This window comes from Ptychodera flava, unplaced genomic scaffold (assembly GCF_041260155.1).
Source record: "Ptychodera flava strain L36383 unplaced genomic scaffold, AS_Pfla_20210202 Scaffold_29__1_contigs__length_4469600_pilon, whole genome shotgun sequence".
NCBI classification, from domain to species: Eukaryota; Metazoa; Hemichordata; class Enteropneusta; family Ptychoderidae; genus Ptychodera; species Ptychodera flava.
Genome location: NW_027248351.1, coordinates 641,856 through 661,993, shown reverse-complemented (window position 1 = coordinate 661,993; position 20,138 = coordinate 641,856). Strand labels below are relative to the sequence as shown.

Here is a 20,138-nt window from a genome sequence, read left to right as displayed (position 1 = left end):
AATTTCTCTTCGACATCACGTCTCTCTCAGATCAGTGATGTCATCTTTATTTAAGAAATTTATTAAATTATCGATCGGATTCAAACTCGCAACATACCGCACCCGGCCCACCCAGCCAGAGAAATATTTTACAGTGATAGGCTATTCATTGTATTGTATACCAAACAGAAAGACATGATTTATATTTCCCTTTACAATTTTGGCGATTTGGTGCTCAATTACTGTGAATAGCATGCTAAGTTGACTCCCAATCACCTTTCCTGTTTTGCTGTGTAGGCCTATAGTTGACCACTCCGTGAAGTTCAAATTTGCATTTATATTTGGTTTGTAATAGGCCTACAGAGTCGCAATTTCTTCAGCTGTGGTTTTGAAGCTGTCAATCATTCAGTTGCCGCACAGGTTTCAACATTTAGAACAATAGAATGCGATCGCAACGAGGTGTTACCGCAGCATTTGAGTTGTCAGTGTGTTGCCGCACTGCTGTTGCCGCATGTTTTGAGGCATCAGTGAGTTCCCGCAAACGTGTTGCCGCAGTGTTTGCGGCAATAAAACAATGGGAAGTGGGCATGAAACAATAGATACCGCAGACCTTGCGGGAGAGAACAATGCTACCGCACAGTTACCGCATGTTTGCCGCATACCGCAAAATGCGGTTACAAGTTATGTGATTCTGGTACTGTACATACATACATACATACATACATACATACACAAACATACACACATACATACATACATACATTTCCCTAGCCTATAAGAATAGCTTCCATTGCCATATATACATATGGCTATGGGAGCTAAAAAACTAGTTTCTCAAAATCATATTTTTCATCTACACAACAAATATCAAATCAGTAAGTACTGTGTTTCTTTTTGAGTGGATGTACACCTCACAAACGGACATACATACATACATACATACATACATACATACAGACTGACGCCGGACGGATACCTATCCCAATAGCTTCTATAGTCTATAGTAGCTAAAAATCAAATATACACACTTAATAATCATAAGGCATTATATCCGAATCATTGTTGTTTACTTTGCTTTTGTGTGTGGTACATGAATTAGATACAGCTGCATTAAGTGGGCGGTTTAATTGCCAAGCTTATTAGAACCTTGTGTACGTATCTCTCTGTGTTTTGTCTAGCCTGCTTAGGCAAACAGCAGACTTTAATTTCAATATTTTATTAGAGAGGTTGACCCTTCAACAATGCATATCTTCCTATATTATTATCAGTTGTAGTAGTATTTGCGCAGCCTAATAAATGTGTTTGAGTGAAAAACTTGCCCTACAGATATACAATCTGTTACAAATTTTCCAATGTTTTTGTGTGTTATATTAGTGAACTGCTTGATTTGGTGAACCAGTCACAGCAACAGGTATATTTATATGTAAAATATTGAAATTAATCTAAATTTCTGAATTCAGTACAATCTTTATGACCTATATTGACATGGCTAAGGTCATTTCAGGTTGTAATACATGGCATGTAACATTCCACCATCTGTGTTTATTATCTCTTGGACAAGGGTTAGTAAATATCACCATATATAATCAGAGGGTTGGTAAATGTCACCATATATAATCAAAGGGTTGGTAAACGTCACCATATATAATCAGAGGGTTGGTAAATGTCACCATATATAATCAGAGGGTTGGTAAATGTCACCATATATAATCAGAGGGTTGGTAAATGTCACCATATATAATCAGAGGGTTGGTAAATGTCACCATATATAATCAGAGGTTGGTAAATGTCGCCATATATAATCAGAGGGTTAGTAAATGTCACCATGTATAATCAGAGGGTTGGTAATGTCACCATATATAATCAGAGGGTTGGTAAATGTCACCATGTATAATCAGAGGGTTGGTAAATGTCACCATATATAATCAGAGGGTTGGTAAATGTCACCATATATAATCAGAGGCAGTGTGCGAAATTAACGTCGGTCCGACGGTCCGAGACTGACAGATTTCTCGTCGGGCCGAAAGTTTTTAGCAACATGTCGGTCCTTATGACCGACTGAAATTTGGAATAAAAAAATAATGACGAAAATTTCTCCGTCAAGACCTGTAACAGATGCAGATGATGACTGACTCTGAATCATGTGATTCAGACTTTAATATCATGCACCTATCAATGTTTTCCACCGTGGGAGTGCGGGGCAACAGGGGATATTGATCTCACCTCGTGTCCTGGTAGTGGGGAATTCGATCTATGGTACGCCAGACCGGGGGGGGGGGGGTTGACAATGTCGCAACAAAGTAATTTTTGTCTTGCGACTTTTTACATTTACGAAGAGTCTAATCCCTCCGATCGACACGCATAGCTGATAACAGCTGCAGAGCAGCTGATTACATTCAGATCAGTATAATTACGTCCGTGCAGATTCTGGCAATAGAATGGATTGATTTTGGTGCAACAATGCGATACAATATTATAATAATACTCGCCTAGTGAGTGTAACCCTGGTAATGTTAGCATATCTGTGTCATATGACAACAACAACCAGTATCACTTCACTAGTTCCACACTTTAAGTGCATGTTCGGAATTTACATGTACACAAATGTACATACATAATACAGCCTGTCAAACTGACTCCGTTTACTTTGCTTTGATTTTCCATTGAAGCGTTCAAAACATAAACGGTTCATAGAAAGAGTTGAAGAAAAAAATCTACTACGAGAACAATGCTGTTGACTAAACATATTTGTTTTTTTAACATGGAGGTATTTTTTACCTCTATGGTTTTGAACTACGCCTGATACAAGGACTAGATGTTAAACGACAGCCCAATTGTGCTACTTGCAGTCGACAGTCAAGTAATACGTTTCGCTGCGTTTGTTTGTGGACCGCTAGAACATCTTGCTCGCTCGTTGGTCTTTAACCAAAGTTCACGAGGCCGACTGTTACCACGATATATCGTGATAACAAGTGTACATTTTATAATAAAGAGCGGCCTTATCATAACAGTTTTGTCGAGTTGCACGATCCGTCGTGTATACTCTCAGAGGCCGAGAGTAGGGTTGCAAATTGTTTCCATGTAAAACCCACCGTTTTACGACAGGCAGGCCAACTCACCGTCATACTGGACTGTAGGCCTAAATGTCGCAAATGAGCCTGTATTCCCCGGCCCCTGGTTTTTTGACATCATTTATGGTCCGACATGGCCAGAGAAAATGTCAAATACTCCTGAATGAATGATTCATGATCATTCACTTACACCATTCTGTAATCTATGTGAACAATAGTCTTTGTGAGTGAATACTTGCTGACTCTATTGATCAAAGGACATGAAAAATTAAATATTACAACATTCACCAGCATAGTATTGGTGGAGAAGTTGACTTAAATGGTCGTTAACAAGTGCATTTCTTGAGGACCGGCAGTTTTCTGTAAGGACCTGAAGTTTTGGCTTGGTGCAGGTCCTTATGACCTGAAGCTATTTTCTCTTAATTTCGCACACTGATCAGAGGTTGGTAAATGTCACCATATATAATCAGAGGGTTGGTAAATGTCACCATATATAATCAGAGGGTTGGTAAATGTCACCATATATAATCAAAGGGTTGGTAAATGTCACCATATAATCAGGTTGGTAAATGTCACCATATATAATCAGAGGGTTGGTAAATGCCACCATATATAATCAGAGGGTTGGTAAATGTCACCATATATAATCAGAGGGTTGGTAAATGTCACCATATATAATCAGATGGTTGGTAATGTCACCATATATAATCAGAGGGTTGGTAAATGTCACCATATATAATCAGAGGGTTAGTTAATATCACCATATATTAATCAGAGGGTTAGTTAATATCACCATATATAATCAGAGGGTTGGTAAATGTCACCATATATAATCAGAGGGTTAGTAAATATCACCATATATAATCAGAGGGTTGGTAAATGTCACCATATATAATCAGAGGGTTGGTAAATGTCACCATATATAATCAGAGGGTTAGTAAATGTCACCATATATAATCAGAGGGTTGGTAAATGCCACCATATTATATAACCAGAGGGTTAGTTAATGTCACCATATATAACCAGAGGGTTGGTAAATGCCACCATATATAATCAGAGGGTTGGTAAATGTCACCATATATAATCAAAGGGTTGGTAAACGTCACCATATATAATCAGAGGGTTGGTAAATGTCACCATATATAATCAGGGGAACTAGACAAATAAACGTTCAGCTTCAATAACAAGAGTATCTGGTACAAACAGTCTGTGTTGTCTGACACTGTGTAAATGTTTATGTTGTGGATAACATGTCAAATGGTTTCATAATGTTGTGTTGGCATGGTGATGAATAAAACAGGTCACCATAGAATACCAGGCACAGCAATGCCAAAGTGAGGGCAAACTTTTGAAAAATCAGATATTTAAAACTATCTATTTTCTAATGAAATTTTGACAATAAATACACCAAAGAAAAACATCAAAATGTTGGCAGATGAAAACAATATCTCAATTGTTGTATGAACTGAAGGATACACAATTAAACAACCTAAAAAACATACAGAGACTAAAGTTCAATTAACCGTCATAATCAAAGAGGTTTCACTTTCAGGAATAATCTCCGAAAGGCAATTTTGTTACACTGCTATAGTAAAAGTGCGAACTCATACAAATTATGTTCTGTAGCATAGGGAATAGACATCAAATCAGGTCCAATAATCGTTATCGTTCAAGGTAACTAAGAAAATTACCAGGTCCAAGGAACATATTGAAAATGACAAAGGCAATGGGGTCATCTTGAACCACAAATTAGTGGTGGTACCAGGTGTCCGGAATGGGTAAGCGTACCCTGCCAGCTAGCCGCACCCGTCAAGATTGACCCAAAGCGACAAATCCATTGTTATTTGGTGAATTCACCAAATTACTTTTGTGAGTCAAAATTTGGTATGCTGTCACTCATCATTTGAGTAACAGACAGGTCATATTTTGATACAACATCTCCGTATCTACCGTAGAACTTCTTAAATGATTTCACTAATCGACTTTCTGAGAACCCTTGCCACATTAGCTTTTGAGCTAATAGGCTGTGTCTAACTCGAAAGTCTTCATATGAATTGCATGCTCTACTGTATCTAAGAAGTTGTGAAATATACACACCATAAGCTGGAGATGATGGTATATTGCTCGACAAAAGGGAAAGTTTATGATTTCAAAATTGAAATCGTCTCTTTTGTCATACAGCTTAGTATATAGTGTATTTTGTCTAATTTCAAACAATACGTCTAGGTATGAAGCCGAGTCCACACTTTCAGTTGTTTCTTTTATTTCTAAATCATCTGGGTAGATGTGGTGTAGATAATTGGATATACCAGGATTATTTAAACTGATGAGATCATCGATATATCTGTGGGTGTTGTTAAAACGCTTGGCAATCCTCTTACATCCAGATTTCTGAAGTGATTGTATGAACTCTGCTTCATACGAATACAAAATAAGTCTGCAAGAAGTGGGGCGCAGTTTGTGCCCATGGGAATGCCTATGGTTTGCCTGAATGTCATGCCAGCAAACTTGATAAATATGTTGTCAATAAGGAAATATAGCATTTGAATCACCTCAACATCACTGTATTTGAGTTTGGCATCGCTGTTGTTGGTGAAATAGCCCAAGTTGCGCTTGATGGCAATGTATTCATACCTACGACTACCATTCTTGTAAAAGAAGGCTTTCTTCACGAGAGATGATAGTCTGTCTTTAAGTTTGTTATGTGGGATGGTTGTGTACAACGTTGAAAAATCAAATGTGTGGATTGAATTGTACATGTTTTTGTTATTTTGTAAAATATGTAACAATTCTTTGGAGTTCTTTAATATCCACATTTGATTGACCCCACTAGTTTCATAAACTTTGTCACAATAACGTACCAAACCAGATTTAATGGTTGATAAAATGATGGTTAAAAGTTGTGACAAGCGTTTTGTTGTACACTTACTGGAACCAGCTATGAAACGTTGTTTATAAGGATTCTTATGGATCTTAGGAATCCAATATAGATTAGGTAATACCTTGTCATCTTGCGCTAACTTGATGCCAAACTCACTTAAAACTGTTGAATGGTTCTGCAATATTTCCTCTTCAGATAAGGTTGAAAGAGAGTATGTTGTGCTACTCTCATCATCTGAGTTAATCTGAAGTTCGTTCTTTAAACATTGAATGTAATATTGCTTGCAGACAAAGATGATGTTGTTTGATGCTTTGTCTGCAGGCACAACAACATATTTATCGTGTAAAGCATCTAGACATTCCCGTACAGAAGGGTCATCAAAGGCAGATGTAGTGTTGATGACAGTATGGAAGAACGAAGACGTGAAATGCGAGATTTTACCTTATCACGGACTGTGCGAAGCCAGTCCGAAAGACATCCAACGTCTTCGTCTTTGAGGGCAGCCCACTTTTTAGCATAAGCCTCAGCAGCATCCATGATTAACTTAAAGTTAAAGTTCCAGTTTACTTTGGGTGGCTCGCGATATTTTGGGCCAAACTGGAACAGCTGCCGAAGCTTATGATGTGTAACTATCTTCATGTCACCTGTTATTATATGACCGTGAGGTTTGTAACAAAAGGGAGATGACATACAATCACAAGTACCATCATGAACATTGTTCTTAATATCAATTTCTTTCAAGACCCTATTGTAATTTAAACAATTTCCTACCTATGGTCTTAGAATAGGTATAGGACACTATAGGAGGGTCTCGAAATGTAAAATAAGTGGTACTTTGTCCATAACGTCCTTGTTGTGTAAAATATTGCTGATGTTAATCATGTCAATCCCTTTGTTAACAAGTCATCGTTGATGACACAGTCCCCACTTGTTAATGGTGCTTTGATTACAGGTCCTCAGAGAGGATAGAGTCCTCTTCATTAGGTCTGTGATAAAAATACTTTTGAATAAATTCGCTTGATACATGTCTGAGTTGTAGTTCAGGAGATGAAAAAATCGTAATAAAATGGCCACATGGTGGCCATATTGGATCGAATCACAAAACAAATCAATGTGCATATGTATGACATAGGTCAATGTCCTTGTACCAAGTTTGAATAAAATTGGTTGAGATATGCCTGAGTTATGGCTCTGTACATGAAAAAATCGTAACAAAATGGCCGCATGGCGGCCATATTGGATCGTATCACAAAACAAATTGATGTGTATAGCTATGACATTGGTCAATGTCCTTGTACCAACTTTGAATAAAATCTGTAGAAACATGCCTGAGTTATGACTCTGTACATGAAAAAATCATAATAAAATGGCCGCCTGCTGGCGGCCATATTGGATCGTATCACAAAACAAATCAATGTGCATATGTATGACATAGGTCAATGTCCTTGTACCAATTTTGAATGAAATTGGTTGAGATATGCCTGAGTTATGGCTCTGTACATGAAACAATCGTAACAAAATGGCCGCCTGGTGGCCATATTGGATCGTATCACAAAACAAATCGATGTGCATAGCTATGACATTGGTCAATGTCCTTGTACCAACTTTGAATAAAATCTGTAGAAACATGCCTGAGTTATGGCTCTGTACATGAAAAAATCGTAAAAAAATGGCCGCCTGGCGGCCATATTGGATCGTATCACAAAACAAATTGACGTGCATATGTATGACATAGGTCAATGTCCTTGTACCAATTTTGAATGAAATTGGTTGAGATATGCCTGAGTTATGGCTCTGTACATGAAACAATCGTAACAAAATGGCCGCCTGGCGGCCATATTGGATCGTATCACAAAACAAATTGATGTGCATAGCTATGACATTGGTCAATATCCTTGTACCAAATTTGAATAAAATCTGTAGAAACATGCCTGAGTTATGGCTCTGTACATGAAAAAATCGTAATAAAATGGCCGCCTGGCGGCCATATTGGATCGTATCACAAAACAAATTGACGTGCATATGTATGACATAGGTCAATGTCTTTGTACCAATTTTGAATGAAATTGGTTGAGATATGCCTGAGTTATGGCTCTGTACATGAAACAATCGTAACAAAATGGCCGCCTGGCGGCCATATTGGATCGTATCACAAAACAAATTGATGTGCATAGCCATGACATTGGTCAATATCCTTGTACCAACTTTGAATAAAATCTGTAGAAACATGCCTGAGTTATGGCTCTGTACATGAAAAAATCGTAATAAAATGGCCGCCTGGCAGCCATATTGGATCGTATCACAAAACAAATTGACGTGCATATGTATGACATAGGTCAATGTCCTTGTACCAATTTTGAATGAAATTGGTTGAGATATGCCTGAGTTATGGCTCTGTACATGAAAAAATCGTAACAAAATGGCCGCACGGCGGCCATATTGGATTGTATCACAAAATGAATCGACGTGCATATCTATGACACTGGTCAATGTCCTTGTACCAACTTTGAATAAAATCAGTTGAAACATGCCTGAATTATGGCTCTGTACATGAAAAAATCGTAATAAAATGGCCGCCTGGCAGCCATATTGGATCGTATCACAAAACAAATCGACGTGCATCTGTATGACATATGAAGTAATCCTTGTACCAAGTTTGAATGAAATCGCTTTAGGCATCTCTGAGATATCTGCGTGAACGGACGGACGGACGGACGGACGCACGCACGCACGCACGCACACACGCACGGACATGACCAAACCTATAAGTCCCCCCGGACGGTGTCCGTGGGGACTAACAAACCTCAAGGGAAAAACAATCTCTGCTGACTATTGATGCTTTCTGTCCGAACAGGTTTGAATTTAGGCATGTATTATTCTGAATTATATTACCATGCCCTATCCATTGCATTTTAATTGGTTGAGCTGAACCATGTGACTTACTACAAATACACAGAAAGAGTTTGTTTACGTGCCCATGAATATGAATAATAATATTAACATTGTAACTTTAAAGCTAAAACATAAATTGTGATTAGTGCAAAGATCATAATCAATTAACTCATCCTCTTTACATGCCAATTTCACTCTGATGTGCTCATTTCAGAAACTGTTATACAGATCATAGCTTGTATGATTCTATGAAAGGTCAAATTAGGAAGTCATTTCTTACTACAGCTCTGATCAATTTGAAACTCTTTGTAAATATTGTGCTTGACTGTCATTGTTTTGTATTTTGATGTACATTCAATGAGCCTACAAATAAACTTTCTTTAAATTGCATTTTTGATGGTTTTTGTTTATGTATCTGAGTTTTAACGCCATGTTTGATTTGCTGAGGCAAGTTACATGCGGTTTGGCAAAACCTACGAAAACCAGCACTAATTTATATTTCCCTGAGTAGGCTGATCATGTCGACAGATGACAGTGTTTAGTCCATATGTGTCAACAGACATCCGTGTTGTCCATATCCATGTAGTTGTCAATTTTCTGAAAGAAAGTACAAGTCGTGAAAAGGAAGTTTAGACCAACACGTAGTAACTTGTCATCAGGCAAGTCAAAGGTCAAACAAGGGGCAACCATTTCATCATGGGGGGAATCATGGTGAGAACAATATAGTATATCTCAGTAAAATGAGTCTGTGAGAACTTTATGAATGTTAATATTATATAGGGCTCAGCCCTTGGTGTCGCGCCAGGGGTTAAGATTGGCAATGTTATTTGTATTGATTCATGATAAAAAGTAATTAATTGTTACTTCATAAACGTTTATATGACAACTATGCCCAATTTCCCTCTGATGTAAGCAGCTCACGTAAGTACACGACGTCAAACCCTGCAGCAGTGCAGGTAGGCCCCATAGATTTTCTGTAACGTGTAAAAATTTTGGACAAAAATTTGCAATTTTTACAATGATAACAGCCTATTGCGTTAAACAAGGGAAGTATTATGCAATCATTATCATTGCAATGGTAACCGCACTGCCCACCTTCCACTTGCAAGCTAAAAACTATAGCGTTCCGTCTAAAAACTGGCAATTTTTGAATCTAATTATTGACACAGGGGGCGCTTTTCTAAAATTCAATCCCGGCATTCTTTGCGTATGCCCCCCCGTTCATATGCACGACAGTTTTCTCCCTTTATCTATATTAATGATATTTTGTATCAGCGACAAGGTGCATAATAACATTTACTGGCTAATAAAAGAGGTATATTTTATAAATGGCATGTTATACAATGGTAATTTGTTTAGTATTTGTTTATTTACGAGTACTCAAAAAACATGGCAGTGCCCTTGAAAGTAGGGTACACTTCCGGTTACTCGCATAGTATATTATAAATATGCGCATGCGTAGTCAGTAAGCCGCTGGCACGACTATTAACTGAAATATGGACTTGGTGTGATGGTAAAAAGTTGGACTACTTCACAAAATACAATGCCTTTGTAGACATAATACTAATTGTCTTTGATTCATCTTACCTTGTTAAGAAGTACTATGGGTCTGTAGGTGTGTATAGAAAGTTCATTTAAGGTCATTTTGTTGGCATTGTGCCCGAGTTTCACTTTGTGGCTTTACAAATGCCAGACATTTGAAAAGCCAGTAAGTTGAGGCATAGTATCATCCAGTGGGAAGTAAAACTATGGAAACGCATCCAAGGATTAAATAATTATTGGATTTGAAGTTTAGGAGAAATTATCACCGATGAGTCCGTAAACAATGTTGAACAAAGCTCTGTTCCACTCTTTGCTTTCAAGTCTCATTCATATGCAAAATTTGACCCAGATGTTTACAAAACAAGTCTTCACTGTCTGACTAGACACAAGCATTATGTTAGCAGGATTACAAATCAAAGTGAGACTTGAGTGGACACCGTGGGTCATCAGTATGTATTAGGGAGATGTGTAGATATTTCATGGATAGTGTTTGATAGATATACGCATAATTCATGAGGTACAGTATGAAGCATCATAAGGTCTCCCATCATACCATATATGAAGGGTGTACCACTTGTGGTTACTGAGTTATGGACAAATATGTATATTTGAGGTCAAGGTCACCGAGGTCACGTGACATTTTGTCAAAAAATTGTATTGCTAAGTTATCCATACCGAAAATCAGACCTATAGCTCTATTGACTCGCTCAAAATTAGATATGCGCATAATTAATGAGGTACAATATGTGGCGTCATAAGCTGTCCATCATACCATACATGAAGGGTGTAGCACTTGTGGTTATTTAGTTATGGACAAATATGTATATTTGAGGTCAAAGGTCTCCGAGGTCACGTGACATTTTGTCAAAAAAATTGTATTGCTAAGTTATTCCTATATACCAAAAATCAGACCTCTAGCTCTATTGACTCGCTCAAAATTAGATATGTGCATAATTAATGAGGTACAATATGTGGCGTCATAAGCTGTCCCATCATACCATACATGAAGGGTGTAGCACTTGTGGTTACTGAGTTATGGACAAATATGTATATTTGAGGTCAAAGGTCACCGAGGTCACGTGACATTTTGTCAAAAAAATTGTATTGCTAAGTTATCCCTATATACCAAAAATCAGACCTCTAGCTCTATTGACTCGCTCAAAAATTAGATATGCGCATAATTAATGAGGTACAATATGTGGCGTCATAAGCTGTCCCATCATACCATACATGAAGGGTGTAGCACTTGTGGTTACTGAGTTATGGACACATTTGAGGTCAAAGGTCACCGAGGTCACGTGACATTTTGTCAAAAAAATTGTATTGCTAAGTTCTCCCTATATACCAAAAATCAGACCTCTAGCTCTATTGGCTTGCTCAAAATTAGATATGCGCATAATTAATGAGGTACAATATGTGGCGTCATAGGCTGTCCCATTATACCATACATGAAGGGTGTAGCACTTGTGGTTACTGAGTTATGGACAAATATGTATATTTGAGGTCAAAGGTCACCGAGGTCACGTGACATTTTGAAAAAAAAATTGTATTGCTAAGTTATCCCTATATACCAAAAATCAGACCTCTAGCTCTATTGGCTTGCTCAAAATTAGATATGCACATAATTAATGAGGTACAATATGTGGTGTCATAAGGTGTCCCATCATACCATATATGAAGGGTGTAGCACTTGTTGTTACTGAGTTATGGACAAATATGTATATTTGAGGTCAAAGGTCACCGAGGTCACGTGACATTTGAAAAAAAAAAATCGTATTGCTAAGTTATCCCTATATACCAAAAATCAGACCTCTAGCTCTATTGGCTTGCTCAAAATTAGATATGCGCATAATTAATGAGGTACAATATGTGGCGTCATAAGCTGTCCATTATACTATATATGAAGGGTGTAGCACTTGTGGTTACTGAGTTATGGACAAATATGTATATTTGAGGTCAAAGGTCACCGAGGTCACGTGACATTTTGAAAAAAAAATCGTATTGCTAAGTTATCCTATTTACCAAAAATCAGACCTCTAGCTCTATTGGCTTGCTCAAAATTAGATATGCACATAATTAATGAGGTACAATATGTGGTGTCATAAGCTGTCCCGTCATACCATATATGAAGGGTGTAGCACTTGTGGTTACTGAGTTATGGACAAATATATATATTTGAGGTCAAAGGTCACCAAGGTCACATGACATTTTGTCAAAATATCTGAGATATCTGCGTGAACGGATGGACTCACGGACGGACATGACCCAATCTATAAGCCCCCTGGACTTCATCCGTGGGGACTAACAACTGTGTCACTGCATCCTTTTTGCGATATGAATACGATGAGAAACTAAATTTTTATTTTTCTTGGCCTTATACATGGGAGTCTATGGACTGCCTTATACATGGGAGTCTATGGACTGCCTTATACATGGGAGTCTATGGAGACTGCCTTATACATGGGAGTCTATGGAGGTGAAAACTAAAAAGTCCTCTAACACGGCCAAATTTGATCGCATTCGATAATAAATCGACCTGCATCTGTATGGGGTAGGGTACTATCGTTATGCAAAGTTTGAAAGAAATTGACCAGGGCATGTCTGAGATATCTGCGTGAACGGACGGACGGACACACGGACATGACCAAACCTATAAGTCCCCCCGGACGGTGTCCGTGGGGACTAATTAAGTATGTGTACAGTCACATCAAATTTGGTTCAATATTTCTTGAGATATAGCCCTATGGCAAAAAAAAGTCATAAAATATGCAAATGAGCAATTAATTAATAAGCCACACCCACCAAAATCTAATCAGATCTAAGTCTCATCATGATAATACCAAATACCAAATTGCATGACATTGGACCTAAGGGTTCTTGAGTTATGAGTGGAACAAAATCTGTCGACGGACGGACGGACAGACGGACACACACACAGACATTGTGGCGACAAGGGACACCTTTGGTGCTTAGCACCACGGTGTCCAATAAAATGGTCAACGGGGGTTAATGCAATCCACAATAATGGTGTATTGAAGACAACATTAGATGTTTAAAATGAGAGTATTATGAGTCTGGCACAGTTGCACTATGGGATATCTACAGTCAATTTATTAAACTCAACAACATCACATCATTATGATAACTGTAAACATATCTCATCAGTACTTACATGTAAACTATGATCAGTGTCAGCCCAACCTATGGTAAGCAGTGGAAAAATTAGCATCAACATAATTTGAATGTCATTGATATTAAAAAAGTCTGGCAAACAGTAAACCTCTACAAACCTCCACAAACCTCCTACTGAACAGGATAATGATTATATTAGATCTGCCAAAAGCATTTCTGAATTCTTGCCTATAACTTGATTTGATGTCAAAAGTCAAAACTATTGTTTGTTCAGTCAAGAAAATTATCATTTTCAAAGTATGTAGCCCCGTATTTCCGAAATTATGGGTGGTCTCAAAAAATCTCTTTGACGGAACCCGAGATTATTTCCTAAGCTGTAACGCTCAGAAATTTGAGGTTTCATAGAGCTTTTATAAAAAATTTGCTGCAAATCTTGGTGAACCATATACATGAAGTGTAAATGTATATGTGTACTACGTAAGTCAAACAGATAAGGTACGCGTTAGGCCCCTTACACTTTGATTGTTGATATCATGTATTAGACAAAAACAAAATTGCTGTGGTAATGTAAGAATTGCTTCCTTACTGGCTAAATAAATACCTGAATCATATTTTACATGCTGAAATAATGTCATAATATTCTGTATGAGGATGATTTCCATGTAGCTATATCACCCCGTTTAATATTGTTCAGTCCAACACACATTAAATATCCTCAGAATTCCAATCTGAGCTATAGTCTATTTCAGATTCCCCTTCAATTTCCAAAGACTGTTCAGCAGTCACTTCCATATCTACCGTTATATCCTCCAATGAATCTGTGTCATCATCAACAATTACTGTAACATCCTCATTAGTGCTATAAACAACCTCTTCAAAATTGTCATCATCTTCTTCTGCTTCATCTAAAGCTAACTGATATTCATCACTTGTAGTGTCAACTGCAGTGGGTTGATTTGGCAAGTTTTCACACGACAGGCACTTACAGCCAGGTCCACAAACACTTTCAGATTTCACACATTATAGCACCTATTGGTACATTTAGATTTTAACATTTGCATCCAGTTGTCCAAAATTCAACGTTTTTCTTAACCTTTTCAAAGTTCTCATTAGAGTCCCAAATAACTTCTAATTTTCCATTCTCAACTTTCCATCCAAACTCAGTTATTGAGGGTATTTGTACATCATCTACTCTTGCATTTGCCCACAAATAGGATACCCAACATGACCGTTTCCAGTGATATTTCAATGCCTCATTTGATGGTAAGAATCCAACTTCAGAGTCTATTCTATCCCATATTCTATTTCTAATATCATCAAGCCATTTGTGATGAATGTCCAAAGTTGTCAATTCATCACTGATGAATGATGTAAAATGTTCATCCTCCTCAAACTCATAAGCTACAGTTAGTACAGCAGATGCTGCAGCATGATCTGATGCAGTGTTTATGTCAACACACTCAACATCCTTGTAACTACTGCAAAGAGATCTCATATGATCTTTGGATGCATATTTAACAGTTTTGACATCATATTCAGACCTTCTATATTAAGAGGAGGCTATCCGACATGACCAACAAATTATGCTGTCAACACATGTCAGGAACTATAGAACCACGACAGCAACTGCTCCCGGCATAATCAACACTGATATGCCAAACATCACTAATACTATTGACAAAACCACCAAAACCAACGCAGTTACCTTCCTCGACACAGGAATGCAAACGCCTATGGAGACCTGACTTAAAAACTTTTCCAACAAAGCTGTACAAACTTTGGATAATATTTGACAATATATCAAAGAAAGAGGAACCAGAAAACAAACAAGATGGAACGAGATGGCACAATGCCCATGAAGGTACTGTTAGACCTGAGTATTTCGATATACCATGGCAACACGCCACTGAACCACGACAGCAACTGCTCCCAGCATCAACCCTGGTATGCCTAACATTATGAAAACATTGACAACACAACCAGAGACAACATGGTTACCTTCCTCAACACAGGAGGGCAAATGCCCAGGGAAAACATACTGGAAAACTTTTCCAACAGAGCTTTACAAACTTCGGATATCTGACAATATACCGAAGAAAAAAAACAATGACTTTGAATGAGATGGCAAAAAGACCATGAGTGACATTGCATATCGCATAGAACTACACACACACAAAGTATGACAAGTTGACGATCAAATATTGAAAAACAAGCGACCGCTATGCTCAGAAACTTTTTAAAGTAAATCTTGGGGTTTCGGAAAGCGATAGGACTTCAAAAATGTGATGATGAGACTGTTGAGTGATGAGAAGACATATTGCGTCTACGTGTCAATCGAGTTGGTCAACGCTGCTGCAATGTGCAGAGGAGTGACTGTGCACACATGAGCCGGAATATTTGTAGTGAAAGTAAGGGGCGATTTTGCTAAGTCCTATGGGGGTCTCAAAATATTTTTTTCTTTTATTGACAAAATATATATCGAAATTACCAAAAATCATTTCAAAACTAAATAAATATTTTTTTATAAAAAAACGATGGACATCATAAGATACTAAAAATACGATGTTTATTATTTGTCAATTAAGTTTTCAGGTCAAAGGAAGTACTGTAAGTTTTCCGTGAAAGTTACCAAGGTATTTGATACAAATGCATAGTACATGAGGTAACATAAACTTTCAAAATATGGTGGGTATCGACCGCAAAATATTTTCAGTTAGACAAAATTAAACTTAGAAAATCGCGCAAGAAATCAGCACACTACTTCTGCATTTGATTATGTGATACCATTGAGGGCGCTGCAATGTTTAGAAACCACATCAATTAACGGTCATTTTACGACCTAGCATGTCGACTGTTAATTTTATTTAGAGGGACCCATCATTACATGTACAAGAGCCGGTATAAATGAAGTCTTAAAGATGAAAGTTGTAGACTTTTCAAGAAGGAAGCCTTTGAGAAATCTCCGACCCAGGTTATAATGATACTGAAGAGAGAGAATACAACCTACCTTCACTGGTTTAGCCTGGCAGATTCTTAACCCAGCTAGACTTGAGGATCAATCTTGCACTTATGTAGATAAACACTGCGGAAGCTGGAAATAGCAGAATGAAACAAGAAAGCTTATATTCCAGAGTTTGGTAACACTATGGACTGACTGGATGTCAGCCAAAAATTGCTGTCTTTGCTCAGTACATGTGGCTATGTTATCAGACCCTGTCACTTTAAGTTTCAGATCAATTTTTACCTCAGATTTCATACTCAATGTTGAACAAAGCCTCTTCCCACTCTTTGCTTTCATGTCCATTCCATATGCAAAATTTGACCAAGATGTTTGAAAGAGAACACTTTCTGACCAGATAAAAGGATTAAGTTGGCATGATGACAAATGAATATGTCAACTGAGGTTACCACAAACCACAGTAATGCTGTGTTGCAGATAACATTTTGAAAAATTAGATATTTACAGGGTTTTACATCACTTTTTACTTTTGAGAGTCCCTGGGACCCCTGGTGTTAGAAAATGGGAGTCCTACATCAAAATATGGGGGTCCCAATTTATTTCAAAAGAATATTTTATTGTTTATCCATGCCATGGTCTTCACTGTGTTCAATTAGTGTTATAACACACGGCAAATGGTTGCGCATTTCTTAAAATTATTCTTACATGAAAATTCTAGTTCATACTGAGTTCCCTCATTGATCAATTCAAAGAACACTATTCATAATTGAAATGATCACATAACTTAATGACAAGTTCACAAAGTTGTGAAATTTGAACAAGTATTCAAATTTGTCAAATTGACAAGAAGGTAATTCATACTCTGAAATGGCATTCACCTAGCAAGTCCAGTAGGTTGAGTTCACACTCTGCCAGCAGCTCCTTCAGCAAATAACCTAGCATTGTTTATGAAGTCAAAATCATCTGTGATGGGGCCAACCAGTTTGATGAACATTAGTCTATTAAGCCTTTGAGGATTGAGTCTATTTCGTGCCACTGTTTGATGGCATTTTGTACTGAAAAGCCCCTTTCACATGGGGCAGAGGACACTGGTATGACAAGAGCAATTTTAGCAAGAATGGCAAGATCAGGATACTCCTCTGTAAAATCAGTTAGCAACAGCTTGATATACATATCAAAATTCAGTGCGTCCGTGTGAGATCTTGTGAAGTGTTTGTAAACAAGAAAGTGTGCCCTAGCTCTATCAGCATCAATACCTGGTGTATTGTTATGATGATTCAACAGTTGATCAAGCTGGTTGACCCCATAGTCAGGTAGGTTGGCCAAATTTCAGGATATCTGTGTGGGTTTAGAATTACATCAAAACATTCCAGAATATTCATCTCATCATCTGGAAATCTGCAATCTAAATTCTGCAGTAGTTTGTGATATAATTTTCTCGTACACTACAGAAGCTCTGTCTGAGTGGCTGATTGTAAGTGATTTGAATGTTTTTGTATGTGTTTTTCTGACCATTGCCAGGAACATCACCCAAAGCATTAAAGACTTCTCTGACAGTGTGTGAATCATTAGTCATTGTATTCAATGTGTCCCTAGTAGACTGAACACTTTTTTGATATGGGATAGGTTGACAGAATCTTTCTGAAATGTAAGGCTCAAAATTCCAATCACAGTAAGGACATCAATCAATAAGGCAGTGAATAGCAGAAACAATGAATTGGAGACAAATTTCAACAGCCCATCAGCCTTTCCCCCTTTTTGTCACTTGCAAGTGCCAAGGCAATTGGCTCAAAACTGATGAAAATCATCTTGACAGCTGATTCAACCGACAACCAGCGAACAGATGTAGCGGCTCAGTTATTTGTTTTGCCTTCCCATTCAACAGAGTTTGAATTTTTCTAAGTTTGTCATATCTCACACTAGAGTCATTAAAGTATTTATACAATGAATGGATTATATTATGATATTCTTTGCAATATTCAATATCTCATTCTCTGCCTGCTTGAGAAGCAGCAAGATTCAATCGATGTGCAACACAATGCACTTGAACAAGGTTGGGATTTCTGGCTTTTAATTTTGCACCCAACCCGTTCAAACGACCGGTCATTACGGCCGCCCCGTCTGTTCCCAGTCCATATATTTTGTCTACGGCCGCGTCACAGATTTCTTTCCTAGTCAAAAATTCAATCAAGGCGTTTTCGATCCCTGCAGCAGTGGCAATTTGCTGGTTACCGAGGAAAGAAACATTCGCCTCGCCATTCTGAATATATCGAACATATATGGCAAGTTTCTTATGAACGGTTATGTCACAAGTCTCATCCAACATTATACCGATGAAATCACTTGCAAGTTGCATGTATGCTATCAATCAGGGACTTCTCGATCACACGTTGAATACACTCTTTAAACTCCATAACTATCTGAGGACGTTTGTAATATTCAATGTCTAAGCCGTTCAGATTCTGTAGATGCATGATGTCAGTGAATACATTGCATGGAAGGTCACGTTTAGCAATCAGGTAAACAGTACGTAATGTGCAGCGTACGCCTCGAGTTCGTTACTCATACCCTGCACCTAGGTACCTGCCGGTCCTCTGCAGATTTGCGAGCAGTAGTAAATTGTGACCTCAAGCTTAGGATTTTAGCACTTGTGAGATGACTTTTCGAGTCCTGATGACGAGTGAGAGTTGAATGTTGAAAATTAGAACAACCTTCCGTGAACGGGCATGTAACATTCGATTTCAAACATACATCGCATTCCATGACGTTTCGCTCTTCAGAATATCGAAGCCATTTAAATCTATCGAGCCAACTTCTGTTGAATGTTCGTAATTTTGCTGACTTGGCCGGGGGATCTGATGTATCAGTATCGCATGGCGTAGCTGCTGTTTCGGCCTCGACCGAACCTACATCGTGCTGGTTGCTGCGGCTGTCGAAAAACTTTCGCAGATCGGCTTGTTTTGGGTATTTGACACGACCCGCCATAATGCATAAATATGTATTGATCGCCGCAAACAAGAAATCGACCAATTAAGAATCAGTTTACATTTTGAAAGTCACTTTTTACGGTAGTAAAATTTGTTTCCGCGGGTACCATTGGTCATCAAACAGTGGAGGCCAATGTACTACGGAGCATTCTATTAAAGTATGGGGTCGGTAAGGTTTACTGGGATGTGTTTCACGTGTTCAGCAGCTTCGCGAGATATACACCAGCAACAGATATTTGTGCGTCCGAAGGGACGCGTAGTTTAGTTTTTGAGGGGTCCTGGGTCCGGTTTTATGCGTAAAGGACGTCATGTAAAACCCTGTATTTATAATGAGAGTAATCCCTAGTTATCACTGGTACAATTGCACTATGGGATACACTATCCATGGACAGTAAGCTTGCATACACTAGAACAATAACAAATGAAAACGTCACCATAGGTCAATGGAATTAAGCTGTAGTATAGCTGTATGGAAGACAACATTTTGAAAAATTAGATATTCATAAAATAAAATCACTGATACAATTGTATTATGGGACAACTATATGATAAGCTGTGCATCATAGACTGTGGAGCTAACAATAAAAAGATTATTCCTTGATGTTTGTGGTGCCCCAGGTGTATCAAAATCTTGATTGTTGATATGCAGAAGAAAGTCACATTGGGTGTGGCAAAACAGAAAACAACATTAATCC

General features: G+C 38.0%; 1 protein-coding gene and 1 long non-coding RNA gene across 6 annotated transcripts in view; both read right to left on the bottom strand.

The window, feature by feature from the left end:
• Nucleotides 1-20,138, bottom strand: part of LOC139127176 (myosin-3-like) — a 182,777-nt gene that overhangs the window by 44,182 nt on the left and 118,457 nt on the right. The gene's annotated exons all lie outside the window — the stretch shown is intronic.
• Nucleotides 6,744-20,138, bottom strand: part of LOC139127199 (uncharacterized) — a 28,202-nt gene continuing 14,807 nt past the window's right edge. For all 3 annotated transcript variants that reach the window (XR_011550950.1, XR_011550951.1, XR_011550949.1), the window contains 2 exons: nt 16,505-16,588; nt 6,744-9,420 (listed from right to left, as the gene is read on the bottom strand). This is a non-coding gene — a long non-coding RNA (uncharacterized lncRNA). The remainder of the gene's footprint in view (nt 9,421-16,504; nt 16,589-20,138) is intronic.